This window comes from Orcinus orca, chromosome 6 (genome assembly GCF_937001465.1).
Source record: "Orcinus orca chromosome 6, mOrcOrc1.1, whole genome shotgun sequence".
In the NCBI taxonomy this organism is placed as follows: Eukaryota; Metazoa; Chordata; class Mammalia; order Artiodactyla; family Delphinidae; genus Orcinus; species Orcinus orca.
Genome location: NC_064564.1, coordinates 19,932,072 through 19,951,412, shown reverse-complemented (window position 1 = coordinate 19,951,412; position 19,341 = coordinate 19,932,072). Strand labels below are relative to the sequence as shown.

Sequence of the window (19,341 nt, the reverse complement as noted above, 5' to 3'; positions counted from 1 at the left end):
TGATATACATATACATTTTTGACATAATTGCCACAATCAAGCCAATTAACATATCCATCACCTCATATAATTACCATTTTCTTTTTTCTTTCTTTATGGAGACAACACTTCAGATCTACCCTCTTAGCAAATTACAAGTACACAATACAGCATTGTTAACTATATGCACATTGTTGTACACTAGATTTCCAGAAATTATTCACCTTGCATAACTGAAACTTTGTTCCTCGTGATCAATACCTGCCAGTTTTCCCATCCGCTCATCTCCTGTCAGCCACTGTTCTGCACCCACATCTATGACTATTTTGGATTCCACATAAAAGTACTATCATGAAGTGTTTGTAGCTGTCTTTCTGTATCTGGCTTATTTCACTTAGCATAATCTCTTTCAGGTTCATCCGCGTTGTCACAAATAGCAGCATTTCCTTCATTTTAAAGGCTGAATAATATTCCATTGTATACAGGCATACCTTGGAGATATTGCAGGTTTGGTTCCAAACCACCAAAATAAAGCAAATATTGCAACAAAACAAGCCACATGAAATTTTTGGTTTACCAGTGCATATAAAAGTTATGTGTATGCTATATTATAGTGTGTTAATGTGCGATAGCATTATGTCTAAAAAACCCATGTACATACCTTAATTTTAAAGTAATGCTAATTGGGAAAATGGCACCGATAGACTTACTCAGTGCAGGATTGCCACAAACCTTCAATCTGTAGACAACGTTGTATCTGCAAAGCACAAGAAAACGAGATATGCCTGTTTATATACCACACGCTATTTATCCGTTCATGAATCTACAGACACTTAGGTTGATCCAGTATCTTGGCTACTGTGAAAAGTAAACATGGAAGTGCGTATGTCTCTTCACGATACCGATTTCATTTCCTTTTGCTGTATACCCAGAAGTGGGATTGCTGAGTCATAAGATAGTTGTATTTTTAATTTTTTGAGGAACTTCAATACTGTTTTCCTTAGTGGCTGTATCAAGTTACATACCCAACAGAAATGCACGAAGGTTCCCTTTTCTCCACATCCTCATCAACACTTGTTATCTTTTGTGTTTTTGATAATCGCCATTGTAACAGGTGTGAGGTGATATCTCATTGTGGTTTGACTTGCATTTCTCTGACAGTTAGTGATGTTGAGCACCTTTTCATACATCTGTTGGGCATTTATATGCCTCCTTTGGAGAAATGTCTATTCAAGTCCTTTGCCCATTTTTAAAAATAAATTTATTTTGTTTATTTTTGGCTGCATTGGGTCTTTGTTGCTGAGCGTGGGCTTTCTCTAGTTGAGGTGAGTGGGGACTACTCTGTTGTGGTGCCCGGGCTTCTCATTGCAGTGGCTTCTCTCATTGCAGAGCATGGTCTCTAGGTGCGCGGGCTTCAGGAGTCGTGGCTCGCAGGTTCTAGAGTGCAGGCTCAGTAGTCGTGGCGTGTGGGCTTAGTTGCTTCACGGCATGTGGGATCTTCCCGGACCAGGGCTCAAACCCGTGTCCCCTGCATTGGCAGGTGGATTCTTAACCACTGCACCACCAGGGAAGTCCCCCATTGGGATTTTAATAGGGATTGCATTGAATCTGTGGATCACTTTGGGTAGTATGGATATTTTCATGATAGTAAATCCTCCAGTTCATGAACATGGGATGTCTTTCCGTATTATCCGTGTCATCTTTAATTATCCTCATCAATTTTTTATACTTTTCAATGTATAGATCTTTCACCTCTTTGGCTAAATTTATTCCTAAGTATTTTATTCTTTGTCATGAAATTCAGAATGGGGTTGTTTTCTTAATTTCCTTTTTTGGGTAGGTCATTCCTCTTGTATAATGACTTCTATATGCTGATTTTACATCCTGCAACTTTACTAAATTCACTTATGAGTTCTAACAGTTTTTACTGCTGTTCTTGTTGAATCTTTAGGATTTTCTACATGTATGATCATGTCATCTGCAAACAGAGGTAATTTTACTTCTTCCTTTCTGATTTGGATGCATTTTATTTCTTTTTCGTGCCTAATTCCTCCGTCTTCCAGTGCTGTGTTGAATAGAAGTGGTAAGTGTGGACATTCTTGCGTTCTTCCTGATATTAGAGGGACAGCTTTTACTTTTTCACTGTTGAGTAAGATGTTTGCTGTGGTCTTTTCTTTGTCATATGCCTTTATTGTGTTGAGGTACATTCCTTCTACACCTAATTTGTTTAGAGTTTTTATCATGAAAGGATGTTGAATTGTGTCAAATCCTTTTCTGCCTCTATTGAGATGATCATATGATTTTTCGTTCATTTTGTTAATGTGGTGTATCACATTGGTTGATTTGTGTATGTTGAACCATCCTTGCATCCCAGGAATAAATCTGACTTGAGCATGGGGTATGATAATTTTAATTTATTGTTGAAATTGGTTTGCTAATATTTTGTCGAGGATTTTTGCATCTAGGTCTATCAAAGATATTGGCTGTAATTTTCTTTTCTTGTAGTGTCCGTGTCTGGCTTTGGTATCAGGGTAATGCTAGCCTTGTAAAATTAGTTTGGAAGTGTTCCCTCCTATCCAATTTTTTGGATGAGTTTGAAAAGGATTGGTACTAATTCCTCTTCAAATATTTGGCAAAATTCACCAGGGAAGCCATCTGGTCCTGGATTTTCTATTTTTTTAAAAAATATTATTGATTAAATCTCCTTATTTGTTATTGGACTGTTCAGACTTTCTATGTCATCTTGATTCAGTGTTGGTAGGTTGTATGTTTGTAGGAATTTATCCATTTCTTCTAGATTATCCCATTTGTTGGCATAATTGATAATGGACCCTTATGATTCCTTTATTTCTGAGGCATCACTTGTATTGTCTCCTCTTTCATTTCTGATATTATTGAGTTGTCTTTTGTATTTTTTTCTTAATTTGTGTAGCCAGGAGTCTTTCAAATTTATCTTTTCAAAAAAACACCACTTAGTTTTGTTTCTATTTTCTATTGTTTTCCTATTCTCTATTTGATTTATTTCTGCTCTAATCTTTCCTATTTCCTTTCTTCTGCTAAATTTGAGATTACTTTTTTCTTCTTTTTCTAGTTCCTTAAAGCATAAAGTGAGATTGTTTACTTGTGGTTTTACTTCTTTAATGTATGCATTTATCACTCTAAACTTCTCCTGTAGTACTGCTTTTGCTGCATCCCATAAATCTTGGTGTGTTGTGTTTCATTTTAGTTTGTGTCAAGATTCTTTTTAAATTCCCCTTTGGTTTTCTCTTTGACCCAATGGTTGCTCAAGACTGTATTATTCAACATGATAAATATAATTAACATAGGTGTGTGTTATATATGAAGGTTAAGAGAGTACATCCTAAGAGTTCTCATCACAAGGAAAACAATTTTTTCTTTTCCTTTTATTTTGTGGCCATATGAGATGATGTTCACTAAACTTACTGTGGTAATCATTTCTTGATGTACATAAGTCAAATCTTTATGCTGTACACTTAAAACTTATGCAGGGCTCTGTGGCAGTTATATCTCAATAAAAGTGGAATGGGGGAAAAGAATATATTGTTTAGTTTCCACATATTGGTAGATTTTCTTGTTTTCTTTATTAAAAATATTTTTTTATTTAATTTTTTTGCTACATTGGGTCTTCGTTGCTGCATGCGGGCTTTCTCTAGTTGCAGTGAGTGGGGGCTACTCTTTGTTGTGGTGCACGGGCTTCTGACTGCAGTGGCTTTTCTTGTTGCGGAGCACAGACTTTAGGCGCGCAGGCTTCATTAGTTGCAGCACTCGGGTTCAGTAGTTGCGGCACGTGGGCCCTAGAGCGCAGCCTCAGTAGTTGTGGTGCATGGGCTTAGTTGCTCTGCATCATGTGAGATCTTTGCTTGTCAGGGATTGAACCCATGTCCCCTGTATTGGCAGGCAGATTCTTAAGCACTGTGCCACCAGGGATATCCTAATATTCCTGTTTTGTTACTATTATAGGATTTCTAGTTTCATACCATTGTGATCAGATAAGATGCTTGAAATTATTTCAGACTTCTAAAATTTGTTAAGACTTGATTGTGGCCTAACATATTATCTATTCTGGAGAATGTTGTGTGTGTTCTTGAAATGAACGTGTGTGTGCTGCTGTTGGATGAACTGTTTTGTATATGTCTGTAAGGACCATATGGTCCATAGTGTTGTTCAAGTTAGTTTGTTGATTGATTTTCCGTCTGGGTGTTCTATCCATTATTGTAACTGGGTTATTGAAGTCCCTTACTATTCGTGTCCTGCAATCAATTTCTCCATTTAATTTCGATATTTCCTTTAGAGTTTTATGTGCTCTGATGCTGGATGCATATATAATTGTTATATCCTCCTGTTGAGTTGACTCTTTTATTATCATATAGAAACCTTCTTTGTCTATACAGACAATTTTTGACTTAATGTCTATTTCGTCTGCATATAGGAACTCTCACTTTGTTTTGGTTGCCATTTGCATGGAGTGTCTTTTTCCATCCCTTCACTTTGAGCCTATATGTGTCTTTTCATCTAAAATGAGTCTCTTGTAGACAGCATAGGGTTGGATGTTGTTTTTTTATCCATTCAGCCAGTCTATGCCTTTTGATTGGGAAGATTAATCCATTTATATTAAACTAATTATCGATCAGTAAGGACTTACTCTTGCTATTTTGTTAATTGTCTTATGTCTGTTTTGCAGCTGTTTTGTCCTCTTTCTCTGTAGCTTTATTTCATTGTTGTTTGATTATTTTTTTGTAGTGATTTACTTTGATCCTTTTCTCTTTATCTTTTGTTTATTTATACTAGGCCTTTTCTTTGTGGTTAGCTGAAGGCTACATAGAAATCTTGTAGTTCTAAACATCTGTTCTTTTACTCCCACCCAAACTTAGTGTCCTTATACTCAGTTTCCTTCTTTTTCTATTGTTAACAAATTTTAACTTTTATATCAGGGTTAAAGTACTTTATACAGCACCATTACAGTGTTATTATGCTATATTTGTGTGTGTGTGTATGAGTTTAACATTGAAATTTATGCTTTTGTTTGCTTTTGCATTTCTGTTAACATGTTTTCATTTCAAAGTGCTCTCCCTTAAGTGTTTCTTATAAGGCAGGTCTAGTAGTGATGAAGTCACTTAGATTTTGTTGACTTTATCTCTCCTTTATGTTTAAAGCATAATTTTGCTAGGTATGGTCATTTTTGCTCACAGGTTGTTTTTTTTTTCTTTCAGTACTTTGAATATATCATCCAACTCTCTCCTGGCCTGTAAGGTTTCTGCTGAGATATTCACAAATTGTTTTCTGGGAGTTCCCTCATATGTGCCAAGTCACTTTTCTCTTGTTCCTTTCAATATTCTGTCTTTGTACTTCACATTTAAGAAGTTGATTATAACGTGATTGGGTGTAGTCTTCTTTGTGTTGATCCTATATTGAGCCCTTTGGACTTACTTCTACTGCTACACTATTTTCTGGATATCTTATATCCTTTTTGTTGTTCACATCCTTCATTATTACATTCTTTTGTGATTGATGTTTTTCCTAGTTTACCATTTTGATTCTCTTCTTATTTCTTTTGGAAGACAACATTAAGTCTTCCAAACTGTGAACACAAGATGCCTTTACATTTATTGGTGTCTTCATTAATTTCCTTCAGCAATGTTTTCTAGTTCTCAATGTACATGTCTTTTGTCCCCCTGGTTAAGTTATTCCTCGTCTTTTACTATATTTCATGATAATTTAAATGCTATTTTTTTTTTGCTTTCCTTTTCACACTTTTCATTGTTAGTGTATACAGACACAACTGATTTTTGAGTGTTGATTTTGTATCTGGCAACTTTTCTAAATTCATTTAATAATTCTAACAGGTTTTTTTTCGGTGCATGTTTGTTGTCTCTGAACAAATATAATTTTATTTCTTCCTTTCTGATTTAGATGCCTTTTATTTTTTATCTTTCCTTATTTATTTGCTAGGAATTCCAGTACTTTGCTGAATAGAAGTGGTGACAACAGGCATCCTTCCTTTGTTCCTGATCTTAGGGAGGAAGATTTCACCACTGAATATAATAGCTGTTGGTTTTCTATCTCTGACCTTTATTATGTTGAAGTCATCAACTTGTATTGCTGGTTTGTTGAGTTTTTTAATCATAAAATGGCATTGAATTTTGTCAAATGTGTTTTCTGCATCAATGAAGATGATCACATGGAGTTTAGTCCCTTCAGTCTGTTTACATGCTATGCTGCATTGATGGATTTTCATATGTTGAACCAACCTTGCCTTGCAAGAATAAATCCCATTTGGTCATGATGTGTAATCCTTATAATGGGCTGTTCTGTCTCTTATTATTTTTTAAAGGATTTTTGCATCAGTATTCATAAGGGATATTGGTCTGTAGTGTACTTTTCTTGTAGTGTCTCTAGGTTTGTAATTGATATAATGTTAACCTCATAGAATGAGTGAAAATACATTCTCTCCTCTTAAATTCTTTGGAAGAGCTTGAGAAGGATTGGTGTTAATTCTTCTTTAAATAGTTGGTAGAATTCACCATGAAGATACCTGGTGCTGGGCGTTCAGTTGTTGGGAGATGTTTGATAAGTGATTCCATATCTTAACTTCTAGATCTGTTCAGATTTTGTATTTCTTGTTAAGATATGTGTTTCTAGGAATGTGTTTATTTCATCTAAGTTATCAAATTAGTTGGTATACAACTGTTAATAGTACTCTATTGTAAGCCTTTTTGTCTCTACAAAATTGGTAGTAATGTCCCTTTCTTCATTTCTGATTTTACATATTTTGTTCTTATCTCTTTTTTTAATAGTCAGTCTAACTAGTTTTGTCAATTTTGTTGATCGTTTTACTCTTTTTACAGCTATTTTGAGGCATAACTGACAAGACTGTAATATATCTAAAATGTATAACGTGATTCTTTGATATACGTATATATTGTAAAAGGATTCTCACAATCAAGTTAATTAACATACCCATCACCTGTCATATATTTACTTTTTGTGTGTGAGGACACAAATTCTACTCTCTCAGAAATTTTCAGTTACAGAATACAGCATCATCAGTTAGTCACCATGTTATACATTAGCTCCTCAGACCTTATTCCTTCATTTTATCCCTCATGTTATAACTGAAAATTTGTGTCCATTTACCAGCGTGTTCCCATTTCCCCCCATGCCCAACCGCAGGCAACAATTTCTGCTGTGTTTCTATGATTCCAACTTTTTTTTAGATTCCACACATAAGTGATACCATGCGGCATTTGTCTTTTCTCCAGCAGGCTTATTTCACTTAGCATAATGTTCTCCAGGCTCGTTCATGTTCTTGCAAGTGTCAGGATTTACTTTAAGGCTGAATAATATCCCATTGTGTATGTTATGTATGTATATTTGTATGTGTGTGTGTGTGTATCAGAATTTGTTTATCCATTCATCTATGAGAGACAGGCAGGTTCTTTCCATACCATTACTGTGAATAACGTTTCAAAGTTTTTTTTGTTTTTGTTTTTTTCCCGTACCACGTGGCTTGTGGGATCTTAGCTCCCCAACCATGGGTTGAACCTGGGCCCTCCCCTCATCGGTGAGAGCACAAAGTCCTAACCACTGGACAGCCAGGGAATTCCTAAAAAATATTGTTTCTCTTGCTATATGACCAGAAGTGAAATTGCTGGATCACATGATATTCTAATTTTATTTTCTTGAGGAATCTCCATACTGTTTTCAGTACTGTTTGAACCAATTTACATTCCCAGCAACAGTGCACACAGATTCCCTTTTCTCCACATCTTTGCCAACATTTATCTCATCTTTTTCATAATATACATACTAACAGGTGTGAAGTGATATCTCGTGGTTTTGATTTGCATTTCCCTGATGATTGGTGATGTGAATCACCTTTTCATATACCTGTTCCCCAAATGTTTGTCATCTTTGGGAAAATGTCTTTTTAGGTCCTTTGCCAATTTTTAAATTGTGTTATATGGTGTTTTTGCTACTGAGTTGTATGAGCTCCTTGTATACTTTGGATATTAACTTCTTTTTAGATACGTGATTTGCAGATATTTTCTCACACTCCATAGGCTGCTTTTTCATTTTGTTAATGGTTACCTTTGCTGTTCAGAACCTTTTTCGTTTGATGTAGTCCCACTTGTACATTTTTGCTTTTGTTGCCTTTGCTTTTGGTGTCAAATCCAAAAGAACATGGATGAGATTAGTGTCAAGGAGCTTACCCCCTATATTTTCTACTAAGAATTTTAAGGATCAGGTCCTATGTTCATGTCTTTAATTAATTTTGATTTTATTTTTATAGCTGGCATAATGTGACTTTTCCATGTGGCGATGCAGTTTCTCCAAAAACCGCTTATTGGAGGGACTCTCCTTTTCCCAAGTTTATTCTTGACTTCCTTGCTGAGAACTAATTGACTATATGTGCATGAGTTTACTTTTGAGCTCTCGATTCGTTTTTGTTGATCTGTGTTTCTGTTTTATGCCAATACAGTACTTTTTTGATTACTATAGCTTTGTATTATAGTTTGAAATCAGCGAGTGTGATGTCTGTACTTTTGTTCTTCTTTCTCAAGATTGCTTTGGCTCTTTGGAGTCTTCGGTGGTTTCATATGAGTTTTAGGATTTTTTTTTCATTTCTTTAAAAAATGCTTTGGAATTTTGATAGAGATTGCATTGAATTTGTAGGTCACTTTGGATGGTATGGGCATTTTCACAATATTAACCCTTCCAATCCATGAACACAGCATATCTATCCATTTGTTTGTGTCTTCTTCCATTTCTTACATCAGTGTTTTATGGTTTTTAGTGTGTAGATCTTTCACCCCATTAGATAAATTTGTTCCTAAGTATTTTACTTTTTCTCATACTATTGTAAATGAGATTATTTTCTTAATTTTCCTTCTGATAATTCATTGTTAGTTGATATTCGTTGATATACAAATGCAGCTGATTTTTGTATATTGATGCTGAAACTTTACAGAATTCAGTTATTCTAACAGGTTTTTTTTTTTTTTTGGCAGTGTGTTTAGGGTTTTCCACATATAATATCATGTCATCTGCAAACAGACTTAATTTACTTATAACTTTACAATTTGGATGCCTTTTATTCATTTTTCTTGCTTAATTGCTCTGGCTAGGACTTACAGTCATATGGTGAATGAGGGTGCTGAGAGTTGCATCCTTGTCTTGTTCCTGATCTTAGAGGATGCTGTTCCTTGTTTCAGCTTCTCATTATTCCGTGTGATGTTAGCTGTAGTCTTATCATATATGGCCGTTATTATGATAGCATACATTACATCTATACATAATTTGCTGAGTTGTTTTTTCACGCACGCACACACACACACACTCTATTTTATTTTTACAAGAGATAAACTGACACAGAGCATTGTAAATGGATGACCACAACAAAATAAACAATGATTGCAATTACCAAACACAAAACACACTCATACTATGTCATAATATTGACATTCAGTCCAGTAAACCTCCACTGTAACAGCTCATTTACTTTGCAGTGAAAATTGATTTGTATATTTTTTGCCTCTGAGTCCTTGTGGGATTTTTTTTTATTCAAACAGAAAGTCACAAAAATTATAATCATCCTCATCAGTTCACTCAGTCCCATGTAATTAATTTTTTTCATCTTTTATGAATTCATCAGTTTTACATTAGAGTTCTGAAAATGCTTATTCATTCAGTTCAGCAGTATAGTCAGTTACCAGAAACCTGTACTTGTCAGAGTCTTTTCCATGAATGCCTTGAATAGGAAACCCTTTTATAGGAACATTTTTGCAAAAGCATCAGAGTACACCCAGAACTGTCTGTAAATGACAAAAGACTTAAAAATGACCACGGTTAAAGATTTGATGAAAGTTCGTAATAATGCAGTTGACAAGGAAATTTAGTTATTGCTGAGATATACATTTTAAAGTAATAACTACAATTATGACTTGTAACATTATACCAGAACATATAAGATTTTTAGAAATTTCATGTAATGTCTGAAACATTTATATTAACATATTTCCATACAAATAACTCAAAGAAAGTTTAGTATTAGTTGCTTTTTTGTTTGTTTGTTTGTTTGTTTTATACTGCAGGTTCTTATTAGTCATCAATTTTATACACATCAGTGTATACATGTCAATCCCAATCGCCCAATTCAGCACCCTACCATCGCCAGCCCACCGCGGTTTTCCCCCCTTGGTGTCCATGCGTTTCTTCTCTACATCTGTGTCTCTATTTCTGTCCTGCAAACCGGTTCATCTGTACCATTTTTCTAGGTTCCACATATATGCGTTAATATACGATATTTTTCTCTTTTTCACTTACTTACCCTGTATGACAGTCTCTAGATCCATCCATGTCTCAACAAATGACCCAATATCGTTCCTCTTTATGGCTGAGTACTATTCCATTGTATATATGTACCACATGTTCTTTATCCATTCGTCTGTAGATGGGCATTTAGGTTGTTTCCATGACCTGGCTAATGTAAACAGTGCTGCAACAAACATTGGGCTGCATGGGTCTTTTTGACTTATGGTTTTCTCTGGGTATATGCCCAGTAGTGGGATTGCTGGGTCATATGGTAATTCTATTTTTAGTTTTGTAAGGAACCTCCATACTGTTCTCCATAGTGGCTGTATCAATTTACATTCCCACCAACTGTGCAAGAAGCTTCCCTTTTCTCCACACCCTCTCCAGTATTTGTTTGTAGATTTGCTGATGATGCCCATTCTAAGTGGTGTGAGGTGATACCTCATTGTAGTTTTGATTTGCATTTCTCTAATAATTAGTGATGTTGTGCAGCTTTTCATGTGCTTCTTGCCCATCTGTATGTCTTGTTTGGAGAAATGTCTATTTAGGTCATTTGCCCATTTTTGGATTGGGTTGTTTGTTTTTTTAATATTGAGCTGCATGAGCTGTTTATATATTTTGGAGATTAATCCTTTGTCCATTGATTCATTTGCAAATATTTTCTCCCATTCTGAGGGTTGTCTTTTTGTCTTGTTTATGGTTTCCTTTGCTGTGCAAAAGCTTTGAAGTTTCATTAGGTCCCATTTGCTTATTTTTGTTTTTATTTCCATTACTCTAGGAGGTGGATCAAAAAAGATCTTGCTGTGATTTATGTCAAAGAGTGTTCTTCCTGTCTTTTCTTCTAATAGTTTTATAGTGTCTGGTCTTACCTTTAGGTCTCGAAACCATTTTGAGTTTCTTTTTGTGTATGGTGTTAGGGAGTGTTCTATTTTCATTCTTTTACATGTAGCTGTCCAGTGTTCCCAGCACAACTTATTGAAGAGACTGTGTCTTCTCCATTGTATATCTTTGCCTCCTTTGTCATAGATTAGTTGACCATAGTTGCATGGGTTTATCTCTGGGCTTTCTATCTTGTTCCATTGATCTATGTTTCTGTTTTTGTGCCAGTACCATATTGTCTTGATTACTGTAGCTTTGTAGTATAGTGTGAGGTCAGGGACTCTTATTCCTCCAGTTCCATTTTTTTCCCTCAAGAGTGCTTTGGCTATTTGGGGTCTTTTGTGACTCCATACAAATTTGAAGATGATTTGTTCTAGTTCCGTAAAAAGTGCCATTGGTAATTTGATAGGGATTGCATTGAATCTGTAGATTGCTTTGGGTAGTATAGTCATTTTCACAATATTGATTCTTCCAATCCAAGAACATGGTATATCTCTCCATCTTTTGGTATCATCTTTAATTTCTTTCTTCAGTGTCTTATAGTTTTCTGCATACAGGTCTTTTGTTTCCATAGGTAGGTTTATTCCTAGGTATTTTATTCTTTTTCTTGCAATGGTAAATGGGAGTGTTTCCATATTTTCTCTTTCAGATTTTTCATCATTAGTGTATAGGAATGAAAGAGATTTCTGTGCATTAATTTTGTATCATGCAGCTTTACCAACTTCATTGATTAGATCTAGTAGTTTTCTGGTGGTATTTTTAGGAAACTGTATGTATAGAGATCTGCAAACAGTGACAGTTTTACTTCTTCTTTTCCAATTTGTATTCCTTTTATTTCTTTTCTTCTCTGATTGCCGTGACTAGGTCTTCCAGAACTATGTTGAATAATACTGGTGAGTGTGGACATCCTTGTCTCATTCCTGATCTTAGAGAAATGCTTTCAGTTTTTCACGATTGAGAAGGATGTTTGCTGTGGGTTTGTCTTATATGGCCTTTATTATGTTGAGGTAGGTTCCTTCTATACCCACTTTCTGGAGAGTTTTTATCATAAATGGGTGTTGAATTTTGTCAAAAGCTTTTTCTGCATCTATTGAGATGATCATATGGTTTTTACTCTTCAATTTGTTAATATGGTGTATCACATTGATTTGCATATATTGAAGAATTCTTGGATCCCTGGGATAAATCCCACTTGATCATGGTGTATGATCCTTTAGTGTATTGTTCGATTCTCTTTGCTAGTATTTTGTTGAGGAGTTTTGCATCTATATTCATCAGTGATATTGGTCTGTAATTTTCTTTTTTTGTGGTATCTTTGTCTGGTTTTGGTATCAGGGTGATGGTGGCCTCATAGAATGAGTTTGGGAGTTTTCCTTCCTCTGCAATTTTTAGGAAGAATTTGAGAAGGATGGCTGTTAGCTCTTGTCTAAATGTTTCATAGAATTCACCTGTGAAACCACCTGGTCCTGGACTTTTGTTTGCTGCAAAATTTTTAATCACTGTTTCTATTTCATTACTTGTGATTGGTCTCTTCATATTTTCTATTTCTTCCTTGTTCACTCTTGGAAGGTTATACCTTTCTAACAAGTTGTCCGTTTCATCCAGGTTGTCTATTTTATTGGCATATAGTTGTTTGTAGTAATCTCTTATAATCCTCTGTATTTCTGCGGTATCTGTTGTAACTTCTCTTTTCATTTCTCATTTTATTGATTTTAGTCCTCTCCCTCTTTTTCTTGATGAGTCTGGCTAATGGTTCATTAATTTTGTGTATCTTCTTAAAGAGCCTGCTTTCAGTTTTATTGATCTTTGTTATTGTTTTCTTTGTTTCTATTTCATTTATTTCTGCTCTGCTCTTTATGATTTCTTTCTTCCTGCTAACTTTGGGTTTTGTTTGCTCTTCTTTCTCTAGTTTCTTTAGGTTTAACGTTGGATTGTTTATTTCAGATTTTTCTTGTTTCTTGAGGTAGGCTTGTATAGCTATAAACTTCCCTCTTAGAACTGCTTTTGCTGCATTCCATAGGTTTTGGATCGTCGTGTTTTCATTGTCATTTGTCTCTAGGTATTTTCTGATTTCCTCTTTGATTTCTTCAGTTATCTCTTGGTTATTTGGTAATGTATTGTTTAGCTTCCATGTGTTTGTGCTTTTTACGGTTTTTTCCCTTTCTTATAGCGTTGTGGTCAGGAAAGATGCTTGATATGATTTCAATTTTCTTGAATTTACTGAGGCTTGATTTGAGACCCAAGATGTGGTCTATCCTGGGGAATGTTCCATGCATACTTGAAAAGAAAGTTGAATCTGCGGTTTTTGATGGCATGCCATATAAATATCAATTAAGTCTATCTGGTCTATAGTGTCATTTAAAGCTTGTGTTTCCTTAATTTTCTGTTTGGGTTATCTGTCCATTGGTGTAAGTGAGGTGTTAAAGTCCCCCACTATTATTGTGTTACGGTCGATTTCCTCTTTTATAGCTGTTAGCAGTTGCCTTATGTATTGAGGTGCTCCTATGTTGGGTGCATATATATTACAATTGTTATATTTTCTTCTTGGATTGATCCCTTGATCATTATGTAGTGTCCTTCCTTGTCCTTGTAACACTCTGTATTTTAAAGTCTATTTTATCTGGTATGATTATAGCTACTTTCTTTTGATTTCCATTTGCAAGGAATATCTTTTTCCATCCCCTCACTTTCAGTCTGTATGTGTCCCTAGGTCTGAAGTGGGTCTCTTGTAGACAGCATATATATGGGTCTTGATTTTGTATCCATTCAGTTTGCTGAGTTTTTATCATGAAATTATGTTCACTTTTGTCAAAAGCTTTTTCTGCATCCATTGAGATGATCATATGATTTTATCCCTCATTTTATTAATGTGCTATATCACATTTATTCATTTACATGTGATGAACCATATTTGCATCCCAGGAATAAACCTGCTTGGTCATGGTGTATGATTCTTGTAATGTGCTGTTGAAGTTTGTTTGGTAATATTTTGTTGAGGATTTTGGCATCTGTGCTCATCTGTGCATCAATCATGTTGAGCATTAATTTTATTTTCTTGTAGTTTGCATGCCTGGCTTTGGTAACAGGGTAATATTGGCCTTGTAAAATGAGTTTGGAAGTTTTCCCTCCTCTTCAGTTCTTTGGAAGAGTTTGAGATAGAATGGTTAATTTCTTTAAAGTGTTGGTAGAATTTACCAGTGAAGCCATCTGGTCTTGGAACTGTTTTTGGTTGAGAGGTTTATTATTTACTGATTCAATCTCCTTACTTGTAATTTGTTCATATTTTCTATTTCCTTATGATTCATTCTTGTTAGGTTGTACGTTTCTAGGAATTTACCCATCTCTTCTAGGTTATCTAACTTGTTGGCATAAAATTGCTCATAGTAATTTCTTCTGATCCTTTACCTTTGTTGTTACGTGTGGTAATATATCCCCTTTCACTTCTGACAATATTGAGTCTTCTCCTTTTTGCCTAGTTAGTCTAGCTAAAGGCTTGCACATCTTTTTTTTCTAACCTTTAAAAAACCAGCTCTTAGTTTCAGTGGTTGTCTCTTGTATTTCTAGTCCCTGTTTCATTTATATCTGCCCTAATTTTTATTTCCTTCTGATAACATTAGGCTTAGTATGTTGTTTAGTTCCTTGAGTTTTTTTAGTTGTTTACTTTAGACCTTTCTTTTTTCTTAATGTAGACTTTTATCATTATAAACTTCCCTCTTAGAACTGTTTTTGCTGCAGCTCATAAGTTTTAGTACATTGTGTTTCATTTTCATTTGTCTCAAAATACCTTGTCAATTGCCCTTTTATTTCTTCTTCAACCCTTTTGTTCAGGAACCTGTTGTTTAACCTCCACATGTTTGTGATATTTCTGGTTTTTCTCCTATAATGTATTTTAGTGTCATACCATTGTAGTCAGAAACGATACAGTGATTTCAGTTATATTATGACCTAACAGATGATCTGTCATGGAGAGTATTCCATGTATGCTTGGGAAGAATGTGTATTCTTCTGTTCTGCATATGTCTGTTAGGTCCATCTGGTATTATGTGTAGTTTAAGTCCAATGTCTCCTTACTGATTTTCTTTTTGGATGATGACCTATCCATTGATGAAAATGGGGTATTGAAGTCCCAAAATACTGATTTGCTGCCCATTTCCTCCTTCAGGTTAGTTACTATTTGCTTTATATATTTAGGGTGCTCTGATAGTTCAGGGATAAAAATGTATAATTGTGTGTCCTCTTATAAGTAAATTTACTCCTTATCTTTATATAATGACCTTCTTTTTCTCTTGTTACAGTATTTGACTTCAAGTTCATGTAAGTATAGCTACCACTGCTCTCTTTTGGTTTCCATTTGAATAGAATATCTTTTTCCATCCCTTTACTTTCAGTGTAAGTGTGTCATTAAAGCTGAAATGAGACTCTTGGTATCAGCAGACACTTGGGTCTTCTTTTTAAATTCATAAAACCACTCTGTGTCTTTTAATGGGAGAATTTAATTCATTTGCATATAGAGGAATCATTGACAGGGAAGGACTTACTAATTCCATCATATTAATTGTTTCCTGGATTTTTTTGTCATTCTTTTACTCCTTCTTTTCTTGCTGTCTTTCTTTGTGAATTGATAATTTTGTTGTGGTATGCTTTGATCCTTGTTTCTGTTTTTTGGGTATCTACTAAAGGTTTTGATTCTTTGTTATCGTGAGCCTTTCATCCAACCTTTTAGAGTTATGACAGACTATTTTAAGGTGATAACAACTTAATTTTGAATACATACAAAAGCACTACAATTTTGCACTCTCCTTATTTTATGCTTTGATGTCACAATTCACATCATTTTATATTGTGAATCTGTTAAAAATTATTGCAGTTACAGTTGTTCTTGTCTTTTACCTTTATACTAAAGTTATAAGAGATTTACCCTTCACCATCACAATATTAGAGTATTCTGAACTATCTTTTAGCCTCTGAGTTTTATACTTTCATGTGTTTTCATGTTCCTAATTAATTAACACGCTTTCATTTCAGATTGAAGAACTCCTTTTAACAACTTTTGTATAAACTCCTTCAGCTTTTCTTTGTTTATGAAAACTCTGTCTCTCCATTTCTAAAGGACATGTTTGCTGGATAGAGCATTCTTGGCATTTTTTTTTCTTTGCACACATTGAATATATCATTCCTATCCTTTATGGGCTGCAATAGTTTTGCTGAAAAATCTGTTAATCTTATGGGGATTCCCATGTATAAACAAGTGGCTATTCTTGCTTTTACGATTCTGTCTTTAATTTCTGATAATTTCATTATAGTGTGTCTATTTGTAGATCTCTTTGGATTAATCTTCTTTGGAGATTTTTGGGCTTCCTTGATCTGGATATCTCTTTCTTTCCCCACATTAGGGAACTTTTTAGCCATTATTTCTTTGAATATGCTCTCTGCCCTTTCTTTCCTTCTCTTTCTTGAAGACCTGTAACACATATATTGATCCACTTACTGGTGTCCCTTATGTGATCTTCACTTTTTTCTATTCTTTCTTTTTGCTCTTTTGATTGGATGACTTCCACTGCCTTGTCTGATTCTTTCTTCCATTTGGTCTAGTTTGCTTGTGAAGCCCTGTATTGAATTTTTCAGTTCATTTATTCTTGACATCTATGATGTCTGTTTGGTACTTCTTAATATTTTCCGTCTTTTTGTTGAAACTCACACTTTGCTCATGCTTTATTCTCTTGAGGTCAGTAAGCATCTTTATTACCATTATTTTGAACTCTGTTGGGTAATTACTTATATCCACTTCATTAAGGTCAGCTCCTAGAGATCTCTTTGTTTGTTTGAAACATCCCCGTTTCTTTACTTTCCTTGACTCTCTGTGTTGCTTTTTGTATAAAACAGCCCCTTTTCCCAGTTTTGACAGATTGGCCTTAATCAGCCTGGCCTGGTTGTTGAAATCATTGTCTTTGTTCTTAGTGACTTGCAGCAGTTGAGGGTGTTCCAAGACCCATCAATGTCCTCAACCATGTGGTTAATGCTCATATGCCTGTTTAGGCTTCTGGACAACTGCCACTTGCCTGCTGCTTTAACTCCCTGATGCAGGTTAATTGGAAGCCCAATTATCAGGCAGGAGCTGGAAAAGTCAGAACATGACATATGTAGTCTTGCCTCTATGAAGAAGAATGCAGAGGTGGAAGAGTTTCTTCTTCCTCACTCTGTGCTGAGCCAAGGGAAATAATTGCTCTGAATGCTTCTGTGTCCAAGTAAAACAGCCTTTGTTTTTAGTGGTCCCAGGGACTCATGAAGGCTGAGCCCTTTCAGCTCCCAGAGCTAGGTGAATTGGGGGCTAGTCCCTTAGGTGGCAGTTGAAAACTGGCGTGCTAGATGTGTGAACAAGCTCCTTCCAGGAGAGAAGATAAAAATTTGGTCTTATTTGGAGCTGGTGGAGATAGCAGGGGACATGCCCACCAGCTTTACCAGGCTCCCAAATGGATCCCCGTGAGCTTCCACATGCAGACTAACTGGAAGCCATAACCACAGGCAGCAGCTAGGAAAATATACAACTTCCTTCCAGGGAGAAACATTCTTGCTGGGAGATGGGCATTTTTTTGTCATCTCCCTCCATGCTGGGTCTGGGTGTATAGCTACGGGGAATCCTTATGCATCCATTTAAAAACTGCTTCTTTGTTTGCTATAGTACTGTGGTGCTCAGGAATGCAAGCCCAATTGACTTTCAGAGGTAGGTTATTTTGGGGTCCATCCCTCAGGTGGCAGTTTTAAAAGTCAGGGTTCTAAATGTGTAGACAAGCTCCCTCCAGGTTCATGCAGGAGATTTGGCTTTATTGTTGAAGGAAGCTGGGGGAGAGGGCAGAGTAAGTACCCACTGGCTCTTTTGGGCTCTGCGCAGGATTCCAGTCAGCTGAAATGCAAGCTAATTAGAAGCTGGACCTTCAGACAGTAGCTGGGAAAGTATGTAGTCCAACGGCCTCCAGGAAGAAATTGGGAGATAAGCATTTGTGTGTGTTCCCTCTGCTCTGAGCTTGTGGAGATAGCCAGAGGGAGTGTTCAAGCACCTTGTAAAAACTGCTTATTTGTTTGCTCTAATACCATTGGACTTCTGAAGGGAAGCCCTTTTGGCTCTCAGAGCTAGATGATTTGGGGGTCCATCCCTCAGGCGGCAGCCTTAAATTTTGGGACATTAGAAATGTGGTGCAAACACCACGCTAATTGGGAAGGAGCTAGGAGTTGGTGTTTTCAGAAAGATTATAAGGCGCTGTTCTTGGGTGGGGTTTATAGTAAGAGTGTGTTTCATCCTTTCCTACACATTTCTGAGTGGGTATTTTCTCAGTTTCCCAATGTGTAGGAGTCACTAAAGTTAGTTTCTTGATATCTTTCAGAGGGAATTGATCTGTGTGTAGCTGTATATTCAGTGCATCCATGGAAGGAGGGAAATTCAGGAGTCTCTTCTGTGTCCATCTTGAGGTATGTGTTGATCTTTTCTAATAACCGACTCCTGGTTTCATTGACTTTCTATACTGTTTTTCTGTTTTGTTTATGTGTGCTGTAACATTTATTATTTTTCCCATCTGCTGGCCTTGGGTTAAGTTTTTTCTACTTCTTTAAGGAAAATGTTAGATTGTGGATATGAGATCTTTATTCTTTCTCAGTGTAAGCCTTTACAGCTATAAATTTCCCTCTCATCACTGTTTGTGCTCCATCCCGTAAGGTTTGCTATTATGTATTTTTTTTCTTTGGTCTCAAGTTATTTTGTAGTTTCTCTTGTAATTTCTTCCTCGACCCATTGGTTGTTTAAAAGCGTGCTGTTTAATTTCCACATATTTGTGAATTTTCGTTTCCCTTCTGTTACTGATTTCCACTTTTATCCCATTGTGATGGAAAAAGATTCATTGTGTGATTTCAGTAGTTTTAAATTTTATTAAGAATTGTTTTGTGGCCTCACATATGGCCTATTCGGGAAATGTTTCACGTACACTTGAGAAAAATCTGTAATTTACTATCTTTGGGTAGAGAGCTGTGTATATATGTGTCTGTTAGGTCCATCGGTTTATACTGTTGTTTAAGTCTTCTGTCTCTTTACTGATCTTCTGTGTGGTTGTTCTCTCCCATTTCTGAATGAAGGCTATCAAAGTCTCCAACTCTTCCTGTTTC

At 35.7% G+C, this 19,341-nt stretch overlaps 1 long non-coding RNA gene across 1 annotated transcript in view; it reads left to right on the top strand.

Annotated features, from left to right (window-relative positions):
- Positions 1-19,341, top strand: part of LOC125964885 (uncharacterized) — a 123,834-nt gene that overhangs the window by 20,467 nt on the left and 84,026 nt on the right. Inside the window, exon 3 of the long non-coding RNA XR_007478213.1 lies at positions 18,570-18,654. This is a non-coding gene — a long non-coding RNA (uncharacterized LOC125964885). The remainder of the gene's footprint in view (positions 1-18,569; positions 18,655-19,341) is intronic.